Source organism: Salarias fasciatus, chromosome 8 (assembly GCF_902148845.1).
Source record: "Salarias fasciatus chromosome 8, fSalaFa1.1, whole genome shotgun sequence".
NCBI lineage: Eukaryota > Metazoa > Chordata > Actinopteri > Blenniiformes > Blenniidae > Salarias > Salarias fasciatus.
The window spans coordinates 17,836,266-17,859,609 of NC_043752.1; the positions used below are offsets into that span (position 1 = coordinate 17,836,266).

The 23,344-nt window shown below is 50.0% G+C and overlaps 1 protein-coding gene across 6 annotated transcripts in view; it reads left to right on the top strand.

Annotated features, from left to right (window-relative positions):
• raraa (retinoic acid receptor, alpha a) overlaps nt 1-23,344 on the top strand; it is a 131,708-nt gene that overhangs the window by 10,079 nt on the left and 98,285 nt on the right. For 3 of the 6 annotated variants that reach the window (XM_030098319.1, XM_030098321.1, XM_030098323.1), the window contains exon 2: nt 5,617-5,686. The exons of the other annotated variants lie outside the window; for them this stretch is intronic. The gene's annotated coding sequence lies outside the window, so the exon portion shown is untranslated. The remainder of the gene's footprint in view (nt 1-5,616; nt 5,687-23,344) is intronic. 6 annotated transcript variants of the gene reach the window in all.

Genomic DNA, 23,344 nt, shown 5'->3' on the forward strand with positions numbered 1-23,344 from the left:
CGAGCTCGCTGGTTTCTCATTTAGCGGCTCCTGCAGGTATGATGAATGTCACTAATCACCTATTGACCCTGGGAGGTCAAGCCTCTGCCCCGCTGCCCATCACCCTCCTCCTCCCCGCTGCCTCCGTGCCCTCTGGAAAGCATTTATCTGCTCAGGACATAATGTTTTCCCCTCACTCAGCTTGACCACCAACAGATACCAGGCAACACCACAGTGCACTTTTCCTTGTTTGCAGTCAGAATGTTTTCTCCTCCCAGATTTATCTTTCCAAAAGTATATATTGTGTGTCCTCTGAAATACATTTATGAGTGGATACAGAGAGAGATCCACGGCGATAGGCCCTCCTTGATGTGTTCTTGGCCTCAGCTTTGACCTTTCCACTTCTATTATCACAACCACTTTTTAAGACCGACTGAAGGGATAAGTAAATAAAGGAAAGCGTGAGATTATCTTGAAAATAATCTCTTTGAAGAAATGAATTTGGTTGAAACATCAAGGACAAGGGGGTTTATGTGCATGCACACACAATCTCACATCCACACACTCGGTATCTGTGTTAGATGGGGGGGGTTTCTGTTCCTTTTTTTTTTTTTTTTGTTCCACTGGCAGTGTAAAGAATAGCAGAGGAGCTTTTGTTCTTTTCAAAATCCACCTGATAATGTTGGAAGCTGGCTTCTTGCCTGAGCTGGTTGGCTTTAACAGGAAAAAAAAAAAAAAAATAGAAAGAACCTCAGTCTCTTGTGCCGAGCCCAGTGTTACACACTTCTACACACCCAGCACAGTGGCCCAGATTTTCTACAATCCCCAAGTGAAGCAGCTCTCATGTTTGAAGCCTTTAGAGTGGCAACTGTCATTTTTCAAGGGGTAACCCTGAGAGCGTGAGCGCTGTACAGGTAGGAATAACAATGAATGCAGCGCGGTAACAGCCCCGGGATGGTGTGCCAGGTTCTCGCCTCCGTCCTCTTCCCGCTGAAACGTTCCACACGAGACTGATTGAGCCGTTTCGTACCGCTAAGCTGCGTGAAGAGTGCTACTTCTACAATGAAAGAATACTACTAAATCAAGGCTTGACAAATCTACTTTCTCCATGTCCGCACATTGAGGGTTGGCGGATTAGGCTCTAATTTTAGTCCCACTTATCTCCTCAGCTGCTTTTAGGAATTAGTTCCAAATATAAAAAGAAAAGTGTGAAGAAATGCGAAGGGGTTTTTAGGGGGTCGGATGAGAGGAGGTTAACTTTTCATTGTCAGGGCTGCATAGTTGCAGCATTAGCGCTCAAATTTACACACAAGTTGCCAAAGAGAAAGCCTGATTGGCGTTTCCAGTCACCATCGGTCCCGCCGCAAAGTGCCTCGAGTGGCTTCAAGAGGTCACAGAGTTTTAAAACAAGCCAGACCATGAAAAATTCACCTATCAGCCTCTCCCTCTTTGGTTTTCCATAACAGAGAAGGAGATCCCTGGGCGGATGTGATTGAGGCCGAGTGTGTGATGAATGAACAGTCAGCCAGAAAGCCTCCGCGCGTGTGTGTCTGTGTGTGTGTGTGTGTGTGTTTGGCGCAGAGGTCCCAGAATTTAGCCCGTCGCCGCACGTCGGTTTAACTCCATCTCGTCTGAACAGAATGGCTTTTCTGGACGGATGTCCCAGAGACCCGGACACTCCGGGCCGTTCCATCTCGCGTGTGTTTGCGGCTGTGACGCGTCATCAATAGCAAACAGCCATCAATACCCCACTGCGGGCGGTTGCCTTTAAAACAATGGAGGACCCGGCGTCGGCGTGCATTCAGCACTCCTGAATGGCCGTCAGCGTATTGATTCTCCTTCAAGGTCGGCGTCGATTTCTCTCTGCCCGGGCCTTTTCTGCTTCTGACAGTGGATGGCAAATGCATGTTAAGAAAAAAAAACAACTTTCTGTTCAACTGAATTGCAGAGGCGAGGGGGAGAGGGGGGCAGGCCCATAAAAGCCCCCACGGCGGCAGCGTCCACTCAGAGCGCTCCTTGACGTTGAGAACGGTGTTTGGGTGTGATTATGTAATCCATCAGGGGATTACCATAAAGGGGGCGGGGCGCCGGTGTCACGGGGTTGGAAGGTAATGGCGGCGCTCCTGATGATCATCGTCTAGCAACTGCCCGGGGGCAGGAATGTTTTGTGCGCCGACGTGTCCGACAGGTGGCTCGGAGATGTTAATTGATTAATGATCACAGTGATATATGAGCCCCCACAGCCAGCCCCAACATAAAGGCTCCGAGCACCAGAGTCGCCCTAAATCATTTCCAACCAGGCCAGTAAAGCCCAAACAGTCCGCTCATTAGCATATGAAAGACCAATCGGGGGGGGGGGACTGTGCCTTCCAAGCCCTTTGTGGACCGCCTATTGTCGACACCGTGAGTCTGAATTAACAGGCTCGCATTTTATACCAGATGAATAATGACAACAAAGATGGTTTTATAATAAGGGTCACTCGGCACTAATGAATGGTTAACATCGCCTCGGTCCACGCCTTTGATATTGTGGTGATTTTTATACCTTTGACCAGAGATGATTACACTCATAAAGGCCTTTTTTTCCCCCCCTCGCTGTGTAAGATGTAATTTGTTGTTTTATTTATTATTATGGAGCATAAAATATTGCCGTAAAACCCCGGGCTGGGCGAATGAGTTTTCCCTGTGTGTTGTGGTAACTATAATTCCCAGCGCCGGCTGGGGAGATAATATACGTCCCTCCTTTACATGTGTGTTTTTGCACTCTACATCACCAAGCTGACATTTTTTCCATTCGAGCGGTGTCGGATTCTTCCTGAGTGATTGAACATTAGTGGAATTCACCTGTCCCCAGATGATCGTATTTTGTACTTGCTGTTCCGTATAACACTGTCATAGTGGATTAGATTCTCCCGATCTCTCTTTCTCTTCCTCTTTCTCTGCCTGCGAAACTGGCTCTGTCCTCTCTCTCTCTCTCTCTGGTCGTTTGCCAGCTCACTGGGGGCCTCGCGTGACCCTCCTCATTGTTTTCTTTGGATGACTTTGAAGGACAATGGCAGTCTGGAGCCTTGGCCGGCGCTCGGCATGTGTGAATCTGCATCTTTCCATTGGGAGTGCTATCCTACCATGTCAGGAGAGGTTATGTGATCTCTGTGTCACTGAAGGGGCTTTCCACCGCTGAGAGTCGGAGCCTTGAGAAGAGGGGTTTGTGTTTTAGAAATGTGTGTGTGTGTGAAGAAATTCCGCCAATGGAATTTTATAGAACAGAGCAAGTTAAAACAACACATTGTGTCTGTTTTAATATGAGCTCGTGACTCTTGCCCCAGGGCTGCCATTCCTCAGGAAACACACACTCGGAGGCTGCTGATCGTGCCGACAGTCGCGCTTGTATTTATTAGCCCCGAATCGTCTGCACCGCTGTCACGGCGCGGAGGTGAGTCCGTCCCAGGAATGAGTGATTTGACTTGAGAGATGGACCGCTTCCTGTCAGAACTTCTAAATCATCGGCCGAGCGAAGCGAGCTGGGACCAAAGCGCCGTCCCAGGCGCCCCGTTGCTCGCTCGCTCGCGCCGGAGTCGAGTCCCGGGCGGCCCTGCGGGACCGCCGCATGTGACCTGCCGCGTGTGCACCTGAGCAATCTTCTGTCTGGTAAATTGGGCTCCATTTGAAAAGCAGATGGACTTGTCTGGCAGCGCTCCAGCGGCGAGGGCGCCGTCCCGTCCCCGGGTGTCTGTATGTGTTAAAGGTGAGCGTCTGCAGCCAGTTGCTTCCACCCATCAGCAGGGATAAAGATGTGATTACCTGAGGCTACTCCTGTCCGCTCTCATCAGCGTATGGGCTCCAGGTCCGTGCGCACGTTTACGCACACACACACACACACACATGTGCATAACCTCTGTCCACATTCCACCTCATCGCCTCTCTCCAGAAATTAGACAGCTCTCAGATCCGTGGAACAAAAGAAAATAAAAAAGAATACACACAATTCAGAATTACAAAGTGAGGAAGTGAGGGCGTGCGATGAAAGAGGAAGTGACACGGGGAGTCATTTAGGGTCTCGGTACAGAACAGCCCACTGGCTGATTGTTCGTCTGCAGCAGTTTGCCACAATCATACACCGGGTGCATCAGTCGCAACTTATAAGCCAGTCAATGGTTTTATATAGTTTATAACAGTGACCCAGTTCTTTGTGTTTGTGCAGATTTCTTTTCAGTCACTGTATCCCACATGCATGCAAAGTTTGTTTTTGTTGCCTGGTATAACATTTAGTTTGTTTTTTTTAAGCTGCAGTTTTTTACAGTTGCTGTTGGTAAATGGAGCTGCTGTTTGCCTCTACTGTTCTATTACGTTCAGGAGCCGTTTGATTACGGTTGAGTGTGGAATTAATTTGCTGCTCGTAAAAAGGCGCAGTAAGGTCACGTCTGCCTGGAAGGAGGGTATTTTTTTTTTTTTTTTTTTTTTTTTTCCCCCCATTGATGTCTTGACCCTTGCAAAGAGCAGCCGTCCCCGGAGCTGCCAGGAAGGCTCTGCTCTGCGACAGCGCGCTCCTTTCTTTGTTAGCTCAAATAAAGAAAGTTGTTGTCTCGCAGAGACAACTGTAATGAAATAAACTCAAACAGACCGCAGTTTTAAATGTCACTGCTTTCTCTTGAGCGTGCTTTCGGAAAACCGTGTCCTGGTCCACAGTTGCACACAGTTAGTGTGGAGCTGGAGGGACGGTCTATCCAGGACGCTCGAGAGAGAGAGAGAGACGGTCTCTGTTTTCTCCACTCGGAGGAAGACAGGATGAGCTCACTGTTTGTAAGTGATTTTGACACAAACCAATTTTCTATTCAGATCTGATTGACTGTGATTGTTCCGTTTGGTGTTTGTGCTGAATCCGCGAAATCCAACAAAGTGCCTCCTTAACATGTGCAGACCGCCGTCCGGCAATCTTCGTCCAGTTGTTTTTGGTTAGAGAATGATCTCGCGCAACATTTTCCGAGCCTTCCAACGGCACAAATGTGCCGTTTATCAGATATCCTAAGTGCTCCGTGACTCTTTCAATTTGGGTCTGCGGCCGGACTCCCAGTAACGACGCAGCACGCACAAACAAAACGTCACTATTCACAAATAGCGCCCAGCCGGTGGCGCGAGATCGTTGTCTGCAGCGGCTATTCATCTGCACGACAACGGCCCGGCTGCTCTTCCTATGAGGGGATGACACGCCACTGTAGATTCGTCTCTCTCTCTCTCGGCAATGAAGGCGCCTCTGTGTCCCTATTTGTGCATCAAGCTGAGGGGGATTTCTGGGCCGCCACCTGATTCACATTGCCGTAATTGAGTTGTGGCCATAAGCGCTACTGTGCCTGCCGAGGCCCAAGGTAATCACGCACCACAAAAGCACTGTTTCACTCCGCTTTTCACATGATGTCTGGATACAAATGCAGCGAGTGAGAAAGTCCGATCTGCTGCAGAAAAAGGGTGGAGAGATTGCAGAGTTTGAGAAGGGGAAAAAGAGTGTCAGAGTTTTCATGTAGTGAAGCGTTTCTGTGCCAGAGAGGCGAGAGAGCCACTGAGTCTGCAGCACGTGGATAAGGACCACAAAGCTCCGGGTTTCAAATATCTCTTTCTCTCTCTTTCTTCCTCTCTCCTCAGAGCTTAGGAGCTGCAATTGATTCAAAGGGAGATTTCCTTGGCCAAGGACAGGGAGATTGACGTTTTTGGGGTAAGCCCGAATTTGTCGCTGCTGTCGACTCTGGGTAATTGGACTTTCCACGCTCGACTTTGTGCATGTGGCTACCAAATATAATCTGGCTGTATTTACATTAGTTGTTGTTTCTTGTCATGTCAGCTGCCCCGCTGACGGTCGCACTCGGAGTGGAGCTCTTGATTAGGTCGGAAGTCTTGTTTTATTTTATTTTATTTTCTGTCACGCTGCGTCTTTTCACCAGCTTTGTGCTGGGGTTTATAAACAGCTAACTGTACAGGGTTTTGACTGGCTTTTAAGGCAGTGCTGTGTCTCCTGTCCTGTGTCCTCAGCGCTGGGATCAAGCCTGATCCGGGGCCTGATTCATCGGGGTTACGGCTGGCAGCAGGTAGATCTGCTGTGTCATGTTAAAATGACAAAAACAGTTGTTAAACATTTGAAACTGGCTCCAAGAAAACATCTCTCTAAATGTAAACTGACGTTTTGGGTTCTGACTCGTCTCAGTTTTATCAGCTAAAAGACGGTTTGGCAGCATAAATAATACCACTTGACTCTGTTCTGCTTTCTTGAAACGGTTGAATGCTGCTTTAGCTGATTGTTGAAACTCCAAGCAGGAAGGAAAGCGATGGTTGATTCCTTGCAGCCAATCAAAGAGCTACATTTGGCCTGTCCGCTTCCATTTGGTCTCCTCGCGCGTTGCCTCCCCTGTCCTGTCCTTTCATGTCGCGTCCTGTCCCTTCCCGTCCTCTTCTTCCTGGCCCCGGCGGGGGTGGAAGGTGATCTCCCGCCCCTCCTCCCCTGGCGGAGATAAACACCTGCCCCCCTGTGCCAGCCTCCGAGTGGAGGCAAGCAGAATGGTATGCGGCCCGGCCGATACCCAGAAGAATGCAGACTCCCTCCACAAATCACTCCCCCGCCGCTGGATGCGAGCGCCGCGGAGGGAGCGCGCTCGGTGCACAGACGCAGATTCACACCCACGGAAGACGTGTGTGTGTCGTAAGCGGGGATGACAAGTGGTCTGGCCGACTCTCCCCTCTTGGCAACCAGTTGGGTGTTCGGCTGATCTGATGGACACAACCAGAACTGGCACTTTGGCCTCCTGTGTGTGTGTGTGTGTGTGCGTGTGTGTGTGTGTGTGCAGCTCTCTTTCCTCTTTTGTCTTTTCCCCACCGTTTGCTTTATTTTGTCTCGGGGAAAGTTGCTCCGCCGTGACGCCTCGACTTTTGTGAAGTCAGAAACTGGAGGAGGCAGCCAGAAAAACATGTAGGAATTAAAGTAGGTCAGTTTTCAGTTCGTATTGGCGCTTTCTTTCGCCTTGTTTATTCTCTCCGTCTTATTCACTTCTTCTCCTCCAAAAACGAAACGTCACACGTTTGGAAATCGTGTCATTATTCCATTAGCTGCTTCATTTATTCATCGCAGTTTTATTTTGTGAGCTGGCAGGAGGTACGTGCAGGACGTGCGCGCACTCATTTTCCCTCTCTTTCTCCCAGCTAGCAGGTTTGGGGTTTGGGTTTTCGTCTCCATGTAAAATGGTATTTAACCCCCTCCCTCCCCCTGTCGCTCCCTCCCCATCATAATTTAGATCCAGTCTCATAAGTGGGTTGGGAAGCAGCCCCGGCAGTTGATGTGGAACACATGCCTTTAATGATTCACACTCTGTGCGGTAGGTCGGCGGCGGCTGCCGAACTCTCTGCCTCTCCCTCCGTCTACAGTGGGACTCCGCTGGGCTTTCCTTTTTTTTTACACGGAAACTTGAGAAAAAAATGAAATGTGTTGTTTGTGTGTAGTTATTCCCCACCAAAGCTGGAACAAGCTGAGTGATCCACTCCTGACGAAGTGCTGTTTTTTTGCTTTGCAGCTTTGCTATAATTAGCACGTTTGACGTTTCCGTACGCTCGCCTCTTCTTCCTGAAACAAGAAAACACGACGTTTCAAGTGAAAACGCATCGTTTTGGCGTTCAGTTTTTGAGCGCCGTTGACACTCATGGTTGCCATTTATTGAGCCGAAAGCCTCATTAAGAAGCGCATCGAGCCTCTTCAGCGTTTTTACATTTCAGTGACTCGGGGTTCTTCGTCAGTTTTACACAAACCTGTCAAATTGGGAGAGTCACAGCTGAGTAACCTGCTTCGGGCTCAGCCGGTGTTTTCTCCTGCTGAGATCGTTGATCGGGAAGCTTTCCAATAGTGAGATTATGCTGCTTCTTCACTTCCTCACCGTCGACACGGTAGCAGAAGCAGATGCTCAGCCGGTTGAAGTTTTCAGTTTTGAGTGCATTTTTTTTATCAGCGGTGACCGGCGTTGACGAGACGGGCTGCGTTTCTTTTCTTCGCGTTGCCCTGTGGTGTGCGTTCATGCACTCAGCCGTCGGTTGGCCTTATTGTGTGTGTTAATGGGGAGTTGTCTGGCCGTACAGTGGAGGAGCAGCGAAACGTGCCAGCGTGTGATGGGGGAGTGGGCGCTGTCCGCCCGGCCGTCCAAACCGGCGTAAATTGCTTCCTGTTTTTTTTTTTTTTTTTTTTTGCTTTCACCCGGTACACTCAATCTCAGCCTACGTCTTTCCATCCGCGCTTCCATCTTTTGTTCTTCCCCTTTTTTTTTTTTCTTTTCTTTCGATCGCTTCCTCTGTCTCGCCATCCTGGGTCCCACGCCCCTTTGCGTGGCCTTGTCTGACCCTTCCTTCCTCTGCTCACTCACACATGCACACTGTACGCTACACACACACACACACACACACACACACACTGTGTAGACCGAACCGCCTTCTGGCAGCTCGGCTCCATCATTGAGACACGACTGTGTGTATTATTGGGAGTCGGAAAAGGCTTTTTCTCTTTCGCATTAGCGGCAGAGTAATTGAGATTTAGCTCCTATTCCCACAAGTGCTTGTACTGATGCCCACGAGTTTACCAGTCCTGTTTACTGTGTTTTTATGTGGTGGTGCTCAGTTTTTACAATACCCATAATCCACAGCATAACAAAGTGCCAGTCGTAAAGTGTTGCTTTAATGAAACTATGCCTTTGTGCTCTTTTATGTACTGGCATTTTCAGAAAATTGGTGTTAATCTGTTTGGGAGTCATAAATTAGGCTTTTTGTTGGAACCTGTTTTATGAAGTTTGGGGCTCTCGAAGCTGCTTTTTTCAAACAGCAGAGCGAGTGTTTTGGAGTGTGTGTGTGTGTGAGCGTGTGAGAGCGCTGAAATTGATGAAGAGACCTCCCTGGATTTGAGTGTAGCTGTAAAGCACCACCCGATACTGTACGCAGTAAACCCCAGTCATTCTAGGCAAGAGGGCGTAGCTAACAGTCCCGAGTAGTCTGCAGTTCCTCTTTGGGGCGCCTCCTGACAGGAACTTGGCAGCGAGGAAACATAAACAAATTCCCTGTGGTGGGCTGGCAGGCTGGGCGGCGCGCCCCCCCCTCCTTCAGTTACCATACATGCACAGCAAAGCGCCGCCCCGCTCCGCTCCGGCGAGCTTGCTCAGCTCCGAACCCACAAGTTGTGAGAAATAGATCTTAAAGGGACAGGTGCCGCCCGGCCCTCCTTAAAGGGGCGCAGGCCGGCTCACGCACTGGCGTGGGCCGAGGCGTCTGCCCTCCACCGTGTTGTTTCAGACTGACACAGATGTGTGTGACGACCTCTATCAGAGGTCCAGCGACGCCATTCAGACACGGCCGGCAGGAAAACGGCTGTTTGTGCTGAGCTAGGCCGAAGACTCGACCGATGACGACGTAATGATGGAGACACGGACTGAAGGTCGGCTGTTTCAACGCCGAATCAAAGACAGGGGACTTGGCAGTCGCAGCAAATACACACACACACAAACACACGTGCAGTATGTGCACAATCTAAACATACAGTTTTGTACACACGTCTTCTATTTTCTCTTGTAGGGTGGTGTACAGGCAGAAACTTGCATGCCTGCAGTTTTTCCTTTTCTGCCTCTCTCCCTCTTTTTCTCCCTCCTTCTCTAAACACAGTGGTGTATTGTGCAGCCTGACCTGGTCCCTGTCCAAAGGCAAAGAGAACCCAGATTGCTGAAACAGAGGGCCCACTGCTAACAGGCCGGCCAGCCTGTAGTTGTTATAGCCTGCTGTGGCCTTCCAAACCAACGGGGACTGCTCGCCCAGCCTGAAAACTGCGCTCATGCACACAAGCGCAGTCCTTTTGATCAGCCACAGAAGGATTTTTTTTGGACGGCACTTGCAGGAGCCGACATGGCACCTCAAGCGCAATTTCATAAGTGCTGGTAAAAGCATTTGCCTGACTTTTAATAGTCCTTCTTCTCCATAACATCATCCAAACGCACCATTTTCAACCGTCCTCTCAGGGCGGAGCTCATGGTGGACGGGGTCTGTAGAAAAGAAGGCAGTGGGAAGCAGGAGAGCCTTCTTTTTTCCCTCTTCTCACCAGGAAGATTAAACGCTTCAGTGGTTTCAGCCGCCTGCATGACTGGCTCATCTGTGTGCATGTTCGTTTGATTAGCAACTGTATTAATGTGGCGGAAAAACAAAGCTTTGGCTCTGGCTGCCTGTTTTTCCATTGTGTGTACTGGAACAATGGAATTTTTATTATCTGCCTGAAGTACCTATACAATTTGAAGTCTTTAATAATCCTGCATGTTCTGAGGTAAATCTGCCATGTGTGATAACATTGATGATGATGATGATGATGATGATGGTACTTGGACAAAGCAGTCATTTTAAAGAATAGGATCATTTTGGAAACTGTGTCTGTTTACACGGAAACAACATGCATGAAAACTGTGTAGTTAGCATGCCAGGCCGCTAGTGGGCGCTGTTGCATTAGCATGCAGGTCTTTGCATTATAAAATGGATTCAGCTCACTTGTCATTCATATGGATGTAACGGGCTGAAACTGCACTCAGTTAAGTTATATTACACCTCCATCAGCCCGGGGCCCGTCCCAACAGTCATCTCAATGAAATGCTTCAGACCGTCAGTAAACCTTTACGCAAAATCTTTGCAGACTTCTCTAGAACATGTAAAACGGGAAGTGTCGGGGGGATTATGTCACTGCCAGACATTTTGGTGGAGCAACTCAAACAGTGGTGTGTGTGTGTGTGTGTATGTGTGTGTGTGTGTGTGTGTGTGTGAGAGAGAGAGAGAGGATGGAAGAGCCTCTCTGTGAACAGCAGAGTTGTGGAGGATGAGACGGCGGTGACAGAGAGTCTTAGGATCAAGCTGTTCCACTGACAGAGCGCAGCGCCGGCTGCTCCGGTGACACTGCAGTGCTCCGTTAAAGAGACGAGGAGGAGGAGGAAACTGAGACGATGGCTCCTAAAGTGACTGAGAGAGGCCAGAGGAGCCGCCAACACACACACACACACACACACACACACACACACACACACACACCTCACAGGAAGATTCCAGATGAGGATGCTGAAAATAGGAGACTGAGAAAAGGAGACGGAGATAAGCACTCTTGGTGTGGCTCGGGTCTCCTGGGATGCCATTAGAGTGTGTGTGTGTGTGTGTGTGTGTGTGTGTGTCTTTTTAATTCACCGTGCTACACATGTTGAGATTTCTACCGTCTATAGGCGTCCCCCGCACTGCCGGAGTGAAAATCCCTGGCTGATGAGGGGAAGGTGTCAGGAGCCCCAGATGTAAACCCCCCCTACACCCCGTCCTCCACCCCCCCTTCCCACGTCCCAGTAGACACATCTCTGTAATGGCCCCTTATTGATCCTGAGACCTCCTTGTCCACACTCAGCGCTCATTGATCGGCACCTCGCTAACAGTCTCGGAGGGTTGCTACACACCCAGAAGAAGAAGAAGAAGAAGAAGGATCTGTTTATATATCATAGGAAGCAACCCTGCCTCTGACTTTGTAGGTCTGCAAATGTCTCTGCATGCAGGAGTGTGTGTGTGTGTGTGTGTGTGGATCTTGCTGCCATCCTTCCTGTGGACCATTAATGTAGCTGGAGACCTTCGGTGGAATTGCTCCTCTGCACCATGAAGCGAAGGCCTTCCTCTCATTAAACCATGAACGATTCAGGGCTCCGTGTCTGAAACCTTGCAGCATGAAGACATAAACACCCCACATAAAAAGACTCACTTACTGACTGCAGTCTCCAGAGAGGCAGGACAGAGAAACGGGGGGGGGGGGGGGGGGGGGGGGGGTATAAAAAAAGAGTTCTGCGCTTCCCTTGTAAAGGAAAAAAAAAACCTGATTAATCAGTCAAGCCACATGAAAACTTTGCTTGTTATTGTTGCTGCTTGATTTATTGAAGGCCTGGATTTGGGTCAAGCACCCCCCTTCTCTCTCACTCTCCTCTCTTCCTTCTTTTTTTTTTTTTTTTTTAGTCTCTGCCTTTTTTCTCCTACCTAAATAAGAACCAACCCCCCACGTCTCTTCCCTTTGTCTCTCATCTGGTTTTCTGTTTTTGTTAAAGGACACTTGATTAATGGTGCCACAGACAAAGCCCACAGTCTGCTCCGGGCCCGGGCTCAGATAGGGCTCCGCTCTAGGTAAACCAAAACACGTGTGCTCCGTCCGGCCCGCCACTGGAAACCCCTGAGGAAAGAGACAGGGGAGAGAATGGGAACAAAATTAACGGCGGTGGCCGTTGATGTATTGTATACAGTGATATAGGTCTTTCCTGCTCTCAGAATTGTGCAGCCAGAGGCTCCGGTACGGAGTGGCTGTGTTTAATATATCCAGCGCTGGCAGACACGCTCTCGGCTTTTTCCACTCTTTGTGTGGAAGAAAGATTCAGTTGCACTGCCTAACCTTCGCTGAAGTTATCCCACCCCCCCCCGGACCGGGCTCGGTTTCACCTTTCGCAGTGAGAGATTGCTCATATTTACCAGATTTTAATGCAGCGAGGAGACGTTTCCACGCCGGGGTGTGCGGTGGCTTGCCGGCAGGCTCCTCGGCAGCGACAGCCTCCTGGAGAACTGCCTCGCTGAATGATAACCACGCATGTTATTGCAGTGCATTGAGATGTTTATTGGTAGTAGTCTTCATAACGGCGGGGCCTGGCAGTCGCGTCACGCTTTATCGGAGCACACCTCGGCGTTTGTGTGTCGGCGCGGCATTGATGTGGTCTAATTGGGTGCGCTTGCTGCCGAAGGTAAACATGTTTCCTCTGGAGTTATTACCACATAGGTGCATTGGCTAATAATAGTGATGTGTTCAGCTAGATGATAAGAAACTGACTCCGTGCACCAGACCTCTGCAGACGGCAAACACTCTCCCCTGTACTGCAGATTTATATCTGAAGAACACTTGTGGCATTGTTCTGTGTCCACGCTAACGTTACACCTTGGGAGACGGGCTGTTGCAGAGAAACCCACCAAGTGATTTTAATAGTGTGTGTTTCAGTCTGATTGGAAATAAACAAGACAATCTGCATTTTGGAGGCTGGCTGTGTTTGGAGTCTCCATCCGTGACGACTCGCTGGCTAATTAGCCGCATATTCATCTACACATGGCTGTTTGTTTACATGCACGAGGCTGATTTCCTGGAAAATCAGCAGCCGAACGCAGCGGTGGATCACGCCTTTTGGAAAGGAGCGGGGGCTTCGGGACTGGAAGCGAGCTTTGTGATGCCGTCCAACATGGCGGGAGTGTGTGTCTTTGTACGTCCACGAGATGTTTTCCCAGAAGAATTAAAGCCTTTTATAGCCGTTGTTATTACTGACTGTGTATTAGTCGCATTAGAGCAGAATTATATGTATCCTTTTAGCATGAAGCACTTTGGGGACTGCTAAAGTGTGACGGTTCTGTTCTCCGGCATCATGGCGGCGAGGTTTCTGTCCAGCCAGTGCAGTCATCTTCCGCCTCTCTCCCAGACAGTATGCACTGCTGGGTTTCCGGTCCCTCCCAGTTTGCATACTGAACAATCCCCGAGCCTTCCTCCTGGTCTTGGAGGGATTAGTCGTGGCATGTGGACCTCCGGAAGTGGCGGCTGGCTGATCCAGCAGCTCTGTTGTGTAAAGCCATAAAAGGGTACGCGCGGTTTTTGGGTTTTCGGAGACTCTCAGTTCAACCTGGGACATTTCGCTCATTCCGCTGCCTTGTGGTTTGTCCAAAAAGCAGGAGGAGTGAGTGAAAGGATACTCTCAAGAATTTAACTGACAGTGAATCAGCATTAGGAAGTGAAAAGTCTCTCGAATAAACAGATGCATCCATCAACCTGCCGTCACATGAATCCGACCAAAGATGAAAGATCAGTTTGTTTTAGTCCAGATGAGCGAGATGGCAGAGATGTGCTGTGTTTTTAAAACCCATGATTTGGAAAACGGGCTTGATGTTTGTTTTGGGTGACATGTGCCACTTGTTGACTCTGCAGCCCGCCGTCGGGGCCTGAGCGGCTCATCTTCACTTTATTAAACCGAGCGCCTGTGAATAATTCCCCCTCCGCTCTCCGTGGAAGCAACACCAAAGGCTCAGCTGTGCCTGTCCGTCTGTATTTCTTGTCGCCGGACATTCAAGCCTTCTCCTTTTTTTGGATCACAGTTATTTACTCACTTACCCTCCAACCCCCACCAGGCAATGTGCACCTGCCTGGATGAGCAGACGATGCTCCGCCGCTCCAGGCGGAGAAGTTTGACTCTGCGCTCGCTGCTGTTTGATGGACTTGGTTTTTTTTTCTTCCTCCACTTGTTACCTGTGCTATAACTGTACATAGACGGTGTGTACCTGGAACCCAGTGTACTCTCTCCCCCTCCATCTCCAGGGAGTGTCTGTTCTTATAATTTAATGATTTTTGCAGATTTTTTTATTTTTTCTTCCCCCGTTGCTGCTCACCGTCTCTTGTTGCACGCCGGTGTCAGATTTGGTTATGTATGCCCCCCGCGCCTTTGATCCCCCTGCTCTCCTGTGTTGTGTTCATTGCATAACCTCCCACTGCTCAGCCTGGAGGTATACCTACACTCCCTCCCTCTCTGCCGCTCCTCTTTCACACACACTCATTCCTCTTTTACCCTGACACCACCCCCCCCATCTTCCTTTGGCTTCTTTGGCAGCAATCCAGGCCATCACTTCTTACCCCCCCTCCCTCCCCTCCCTCCTCCCTCCAATACCGAACCTCGAAAGTCTGAGCAGTCGGTCTCCTTGCCTCGCTTACTCTCCGGGTGTATTTGTCTTTTTCTCACTCACTTCTTCACCATCGCTGCTCCACTCCTTCTCCTCGCTCGTCCTTTATTTCCCATCCTCACTCTCCCGCTCTCCCCTCTCCCAGTGGTCTCATTAGGCATGAAGGAGGCTGCCTGATGTGTGTGTGTGTGTGTGTGTGTGTGTGTGTGTGTGTGTGTGTGTGTGTGTGTGTGTCTCTCTCTCTCTCTCTCTCTCTCTCTGTGTTTGCTCTTAGGCAAAGTCTCACTTGACTGAGCATGCCACTTGTACTAGTGAGGGCCCGGGCTCCATTATTACCACAAAGCTGTCACAAACAGTATATAAAGTAGCCTCCTGTTGCAGGGCTGTGGGTGAACGCAGGGCGCTCTCGGAACAACAGAAGCTGCCACTGTTCTGCTCCACCAGCGCCGGCGTGTACGCAAATAAAGAGAACCCGGCTACATGCATATACATAAACCTTCTGTGATTTTTGTCAGCACATGCTTCCCCCCACACATAAACCACATACCAAACACATCTGTCTCTTCTCTGTAATGACACCCCACCTATGTGGTCCAACCTCTGGGATGTCCTCTCTACTGAGTGAGTGAATGACTGATTATATGTGTGTGTGTGTGTGTGTGTGTGTGTCTGCCATTGTTTTGCTAGTGTCTAGTTACAGGGATGGGGCCCTGTGTGCGAGGATGGGCCCCTCCGCTGCCTGGCTGGCAGACCTGACCTCAGCAGGTCAGCGTCCATTACCACATGAAACCTAAATGTCAGGCGCGGCCCCCTGCTGCAGCCATTTGTCTTTCTCTGTGGGTCAGTCGGCCCAGGCAGGCGCAGGCATGCAAACACACTCACCTGCTCTCACTCCACCGCAACTATCCCTTCTGTGAATCATTTCCCGGCGAGGGAACTCGGGAACTCGAGAAAGCGCCCCGTTTGCAATGCGTTTCCGAAAAGTACAGCGGCAGAGACACAGACGACGACGTAGTTAGCATGTTGGACCACTAGTGGGTGCTGTTGTCTGTTTTTATAATGAAGCCACATGCTATAAACATTATATAAGGTACCTGTGGGAGGAAACTGGATTATGTGGAGAAATCTGATGTCTGCACAGGGAGAGCACACACAGAAACCTGTCCAAACAAAAAAACAAAAAAAGAGAACCAATCCTTCTGTTAATCAATAGCTGAATGACCTACTGACTCCTCAGTTACAAGGTCGCATCATGAAAATGAATCACTCACCTCTTGAGCATCAATCTTTTTTGGTGATTAACCATTTGGAGCGCCACCTCGTCTGTTCCCGCTCACCTCGGCGGCACTCGAAGTGGGGAAAAAAGCGTTTCTGCGTGCACTGACGAGCCCGACGACAGCTATTATCAGAAGGCTCGGGTGTACGCACTTACACGTGCACGTAAACATATGACTTGTTTACAGGAACCTGTCAGCCATGTGTCCTCATGATAAATAAACAGCGAAGCATCCCCTTTTTAATGATGGTGTATACAGGCCTGCACGCCGAATATTGACGGAAAGATTGAAAGCGCTCTCAAGGGCCTTTCCAGCATGACATATGGCTCTCACTCAGTATTTTTCCCCCCCCTGCCCTTCATTTTCAGCCCCCCTCCCCTCCTTCGCTCTTAGACTGCCGCTCGCAGACGCAGGAGATGCCAAACACATTCATCAGGGGGATTGACCAATCGGGAGTGCATCAAGAGAGCGAATTTGAAGAATGCGATGATAAACACAGAGGATTGCACAACCATGAGAAAAGAGGGGAGGAAAAAAAAAAAGTGAACTTGTGCAGAAGCAGAGGGCGTCCGGGACGCAGCGGTCCAGCAGATCTTTGGCAGACCCGAGGCTTCGGCGGTGGCATCTCAGGATAGCGCCGCCGCGATGCCCACCTGCATTAGCAGTCAGCCGGCGTCCCGCCGCCGTCGCTTTGATAAATGTTTCATTGTTTATGCCGTCTCTGTCTCTCTTCCTGCGCCCGCCTCCGTTTCGTTTCCCCCCCCCCCCTCCTCGCTTGCCCGCCGTCCCGCTCGCACGCCAGCGAGAGTGTTTTTTTCTGAGAGCGGCGAGCTTCTCGCCAAGTGTTGTTTCAGTGTTAGTGGCGCGTTTGATGTGTGTCTCGGTTGTTGTTCATCTGCCTCCCTGGGCCCAGATCACAGGCGGCGTTTATTAATCTGCAGGTTGGGTCTCAGAGCGGAGGGACTGCTCGCCCTCCTCACGCCTCCAGCTGAAAAACTATTAGCAGCCCTCCTTTTTTTTATTAATATTAACAATCGACCTACTTTATTAACCTAAGCTCAGCGGCATTCGTGAGTTGATCACTTTGCTTGTGAACGCAGAGGGAGTGTGTATGTGTGTGGTTGTGGTTGTGTGTGTGTGTGTGTGTTGGGGGTGTCACGGCGTTGTCGCTGTGCGGTTAATTGATGCATGCTTGTGTCACTGTGCTGATTGCTCGCCTCTTTGACCTGTTGTCTTTTTAAAGTTGCAGTTTAACCCCATTATCTGATTAGTTGGATGTGTGGCAGGTTGGTGCATGCATGTGTGTGTGTGTGTGCGTGTGTGTGTGCCTCATAGTCCTCTCACAAAGATGAAGAGCTCTCTCTTTACCTAAGGGGGATGGGGTTTGACAGTACTGTAGCGCCCTCCCGTCTCCCCCTCCCCCTGCTTGCTGATAAATGTGTTTTCCTTAAAGGAAGGAGGTGGTTGGCTTAGGAGTCTGTTTTAATGTAGCTTTTTTTTTCTGACTCTGAGGGTGTGTGTGTGTGTGTTTGAGGTGGGGGTGGGGGGGTGGGAGGGGGGGCGTCTTGCTAATGCAGTGCAGGGCTGTTCGGCGGGGCTTCAGGCAGGCAGACTCGGAGGCAGGCCTGCAACCTCGACCCCAGCATCATTTGTTTGGACGAGGGCCGTCAGCGGCTGTCACGCGGCCCATGATGAAGTGTCAGTCGGTAATTGTCCCCGCGAAGCATCCACATCTCAGGGGGTGATGGTGGAAGGAGGGAGGACGGGGGAGGCAGGGAGCTGACAGAGAGAGAAATGACACCCTGGGCTCCTCCTGTTCTCCCCCCGTTCCCTCTCACCCCTCCCCTCTGGTCTTTTCCTTTCTCTGCCTGCTCCACCTACAGCTGCACCTCCTGCGAGGCTCTGCTGCGTGCCTGGCCTGGACCGGCGGCACCCGCCGAGCCTCAGCTGCACCCCGGGGAGAACATAATGTGTGCATCTCCTGTAAATTACTGTTCCTCTACAGTCCTGGGCTCTGTAAGCTTCTGCCGCTTCACACGCTCCACATCCACAGAGGGCTTCTTTTCCTCTTCTCATCTGAAACACTTCGCTTCAAATCAGCTATTTATTTTGGTCACCTCTTCTGCCAAAACACCTTCCGAAGGCACTTCCCCCGATCGTTTTAAAAATACATACATATATCTCCCACCACTGGCCGTTTTGGTAATTAGATTTGTGGGAGGGGTTATATTGATCTAACAATGTCTCTATGTAATGAAAAGCTTTTACAGGACGCAGAGCGGCTATTTATAGTGCAATCCATAACGTGTTGCCATACTTGGAGGGCCCTAATGCACATCACCTGCACTCACGCCTGCATAAATTGTTTGAGGAGGTCTGAACTGCGAGCCCGATATGAGTGCTCCATGATAGAACGAGGGGGGGGGGGGGGGGGCACTGAGAACAGAGGGAGAGATGAAAGAAGTGTTAAAGAAAAGACAAAGGAGCAGGTGAAAAGAGGAAGAGGAGGATGGAGAAAGAGGAATGAATGATGGGCCCGGCAGGTAATGGAAATGCAGGAGGAGGTGAAGACAGACGAGGATATGGGGGAAACCACCTTGAGAAGCGAGGCCTGTACTTCCACTTCTGCAGGACTCACCCCCACCATTATTACCCCCTCCTCCATGATGGGATCTGGAGTGATCAGTGGCGGTGTTCTCCTACAGCAGAATGCATTTCAGTATCTGAGGACAAATGTTATTTCTTTTTCCTGCTCAGGAAAAAAAAAAAAAAATCCTGAATTAAATAAACTCTGGCGTCCTGGTCCACATCCAAAATACACAAGCAGATGCACAACGTACAGTTTTATAGTGCACATTACGCTACACAACAACTTTCATAATGGCATGAGTGTGGCTAACGTCGGCTGATTGGCCGAAGGACTGGCAAGAGTTTCACACAGACGAAGAGGACCTCACGTCTTGCGTTTGGAAGTCGATGTCCTGTCCTTCAGAAGCTGGCCTCAGGCTGCTCCTTTCTGCTGAATCGCGTCGCCTGTGCCTCCATGAATAAACTGCACTCGCACGGCAATCGGACCAAAGTTGATTTTAATCGAACCAAACTGTGCCAAGTGCGAATGCTTCCTGCAGAAATTATGACCGCAACCGAATAGCGAGCGGACAGAAGGAGGTCGTAATAAAGGATCGATAAGCAGAAAGCAAAGTGGAGCACTGTAACGTTTTGGTAACAGGCTGGAGGAGGAAGGTTGTCATTTCTTGGCGTGTGGCTTCCTGTGTCGCCCTCAGGACAGCAGGTGAATTAGGAGGAGGCAGATGGGAGGCTTCCCAGCCATCGTCTGCCTGTCTGTCTGCCTGTTGGCTTCAGGTGGACCACAGCCTGCCACTCCTGCTGTCTAAATGAGGAACCCCCCCCCCCCAAACCTCCTCCTCACAGACCCACTATCCCTCTCTCTTTCCCTTTAATGGGGCACTGGCCTGGGGCGCTGAACCAGCTCCCTCCAGAACGACACCCACACACACACACACACACACACACACTGATCATGCATTACAGACACTCCTGGATGCTCCTGCACATGGGGCGAAGCACACACACACACACACAGAAAAGAAGAGAAACCACAGCCCACCAAATTACGCCCCGGCCTGTGAGATGATGAATCTGGTTGGCGATTAGTCCGTTGAAGAGGGAGGCGCACTGCTTAGGCCCTTTAATGGGCCATAATTTGGAAGATAACTGTATTGTCCTATCTCTCTTGACATTTAAATCTAATCAGACCCCGCTGGTTTGCACTGTGGCCTGAGACGAGGGAGCCTGGGAGGGATGAAAAGCTGCTCGCTCAGTGGGATCGGTCCACGGCGGCGTAAGATTCCCCACTGAATGAAGCCGAGCAATAAGAAAACAAGGCCGAGGCATGCTCAGTATCTCACGCGTTCCTTTATTGGATTCTTTTCACTCACACTTCAAACCCTGCATTTCAGAGAAGCACGGCAGCTGTGTGTGAAGCTGTTTCCTCCCTGCTCTACACATGTGCCTACATGCACACAAACACCACCGGGGAGCCACTCCAAGGCCTCCCCTCTGCTCCTTATTACCGGCGAGCGAGATGCTCGGTTTGATTAACACTTCTCTTTCATCCTCTTCATTAGAGGAGGGGAGCGGCAGCAGCAGCCGCGACCCCTCGAAAAGAGGCCGTGAATTAGAATCCACTTATTCCATAGACTGCCGCTAATTCCGCACAATAGCGGTTAATGGTGGGGAGTAATAGCAAAACGGTGTTTCTAATTATTGCTTTGGCCGGTGCGGCGCTCGCTCCAACCAGCTGTTTCCTCCGGGAAGCGCCGGCAAAGTCCGGTCGGCCGCCGTCGGCCGCCGTCGGACGGTCGGACGCGACCCGCTTCGGCGGAGCTCGCCGGCAGTAAACGCGCGCAGACGAGCCAATTTCCCCCGGCGAAGCGTCCCGCTGAGTGGAGGAGCTGGGCCCCATTCAACGAGAACCACCTGGCGCCGGGGGAGGCGATTAGGGCTGGCACCGCGGCGAGCGGCGGGCTGAGACGCGGGGTCCGGCTAGAGAAATATTGACGTTAGGTTTTTGACAGCGAGAGATCTGAGCCGCCGTGTTGTTCTGTTGGTGCTCAGGTAGAAGGAGGGGGGGGGTTGGTTTGGCTGTGGCACATGTTTTGAGTTTTGACGATGGAGCTGATCGAGCTGCACATACAGAAGAGCGGCTAACCGTTCAGAAGATGAGCTCTTCAGCTGGAATTTTATTTATTTATTTTTATTGCATGGATTTGTCTGGAAATAGCGACGTTATCTGGAATCGTGCGGCCCACCCATACTGACAGGCTCTCTGGATAGAACTCCCATCAAATGGCATTCTGAGCGCTTTGTTACGGCAAGTCAGTGTGACATTAAATAAAATCGGCCTTTACATCGCTACGTAATACGTCTTGAACGCATTAGAACACACAAACCAGCCCTGGCTAGGTGATCTCCGCCTCTTTTCTCTTTTCCTTTCCTCGTCAAGAGGCCAGGAGTGGATGTACTCAAGGCCAAACGCACCATTTGTGAGTGCTTATTGTAAGGGAAATAACCCTGAAGAGAAAGAAAACGTACCAGCGCCAGCTAGCATTACCATGAAAAGCTAATCAGATCAAATAAGGGTTCATTCTTAATGGGCTCATTTACCTTAATCTGCAGGATAATTCCTGTTTAGGGTCTCGTTCTCCTCCTGTTGGCCTGCTAAAATAATAATGCACCTGTGAAAGGAGCACCGCGATATTCCCACAACAAAGTTGAAGGAACGAGCAGTCGGAGGATTCCTGTTGTTAATTAAAGACTGTAATAAGCGTTTGGTGTGGACAGTGCAGGCAGTAATTCCAGGTTTGGTTTGCCTTGTTTGAAGCTGCGTTATTGTCCAACACCTCTTTTTTTTTTTTTTTAATTATTGCCCCGATTATCTCTTTTATGTGTTTTTCATATGTAAGCATTTACCTTTCCTGTTATTATCCGGTAGAATTGATATTCAGGATCTTGTAATAAACTGGATTCAGCCTTCAAACTGTAACTATTACAGATAATTACAGTTTTTTCGAGATGCCACTCCTCTTCCTCCTCCTCTTCCTCAGAACTCCACACTGTTCTTTGATGCTTTTTTAATTTATTTGACCTTTCAGTTTCACAAGAAAGGTTTTCAGAGTTGTGTGTGTGTGTGTGTGGGAAACCCTTCCCTCAGGGTTTATCACAGCTGAGTGATTCTTGGCTCCTGGACAGTCGGTCTGATCACTTTTGATGATGGAAATACATACCACCGAGTGTGTGTGTGTGTGTGTGTGTGTGTGTGTGTGTGTGTGTGTGTGTATGTTTTTGCCATTCCATCTTCACTGACACACACACACACTCACAGGTCTGCCGCCTCCTGCGCTGATGGCCGTCCCGGTTCTGTCTGTTCTCTTGGCTCCTCTCTTCCCTTTAACTTCGTTTGTGTGTCTCCTTCAGAAACTCTCCAACTCGCCCAACTTTCCAAGTTCCGTCCTTTGTGACCTCTCCTGCCTTCCTCCTCCTCCCTGGCCCGGACTCATGCCCTCATTGTCCTTCTCTTTTTTGTTCATCTTTTAATCTCTTTTTATCTCCCCATCTCTCTCTGCCCCCGTCTGGATCTTGGCATTTAGGCCTCTAATTGAGCTGGCATCACTTGAATACTTCATGAAGCAGAACAAACGGAGAATCCCATCATTGTTTCCTGCGCTCTGCATTCACGGGGAGTAGACGGCGCTGCTCCCTCTGCGTTTGGAGGGATGGAAATAGAAAACGAGGCAGAGTCGTCACATCTCCTAACGCGTGTTGAGTGTACACTGCATACTTCAGCTGGTTTAATTAGCGCACACAGAAGATCTGTCCTGAGGTTTCGTATCCCTGAAGGTCCTGCAGTGTCTGATTTGAGGTTAACTGATCTCTCTAAAGTTTCCTAAAGATGTGAAAGTGAGTGTTGTTGTCTCTCCACTCACCCTGTGATGGATTGTCGACGTGTCCGCGGTGAACGCCGCCTTCACCCGCAGTCGGCTCCGGTCCCCCACAACCCTGAGCTGGATTGATGGAAATTGAACCTGGCACCCGCCGCTCCCGCCTCCCCATCGACGACCGCCCTGCTTGATCCCCACACCCAGTCCCAAACAGCATAATAAAGCCACAGCCTTCCTCCTAACAAAATGTGTTTGACAGGTGCATCGGGTCTTCACTCCAAAACACAGGCTGCACACACACACACACACACACACACAAACACACACACACACACACACACACGAAAATCCCTTTCTACAAAACCCCCGGCTGGTTCCAGTGTGCTGCAGAGGTTCTGATCTATCAGATTGATTATGTATGTTCTTCTTTTTCTGCTGCGGCGCACATTCCTCATATTTACTTTCTGGGTGTTGTGCAGCTCTGTGGAGACGTGTGTGAGAAAGTGAGACAGTCGGGTTGCTGTGCTTGGACTCTATCTTCCAGGGAGAGTGCTTTTTCAGGTGAGAGGCAGACGAGGAATGAGAGGTGTGTGTGTGTGTGTGTGTGTGTGTGAGTGTGAGAGAGAGAGAGATGGAGAGAAATGTTCTGAGTTCTCGAGTTGCACTCTGAAAGAGGACCCTCTGCAGGATGCCCCGCAGGCAACACACACACACACACACACACACACACACGCGCAGAAAAACAGAAATATGAAACAGTGGGAGCACACATCAGCACATATAGAACGAGATAGAGCACACACACACACACACACACACACACACACACTCTGACATCTGTGTGTGTGTGTGTCTTTGTTCTGTCTGGATGTC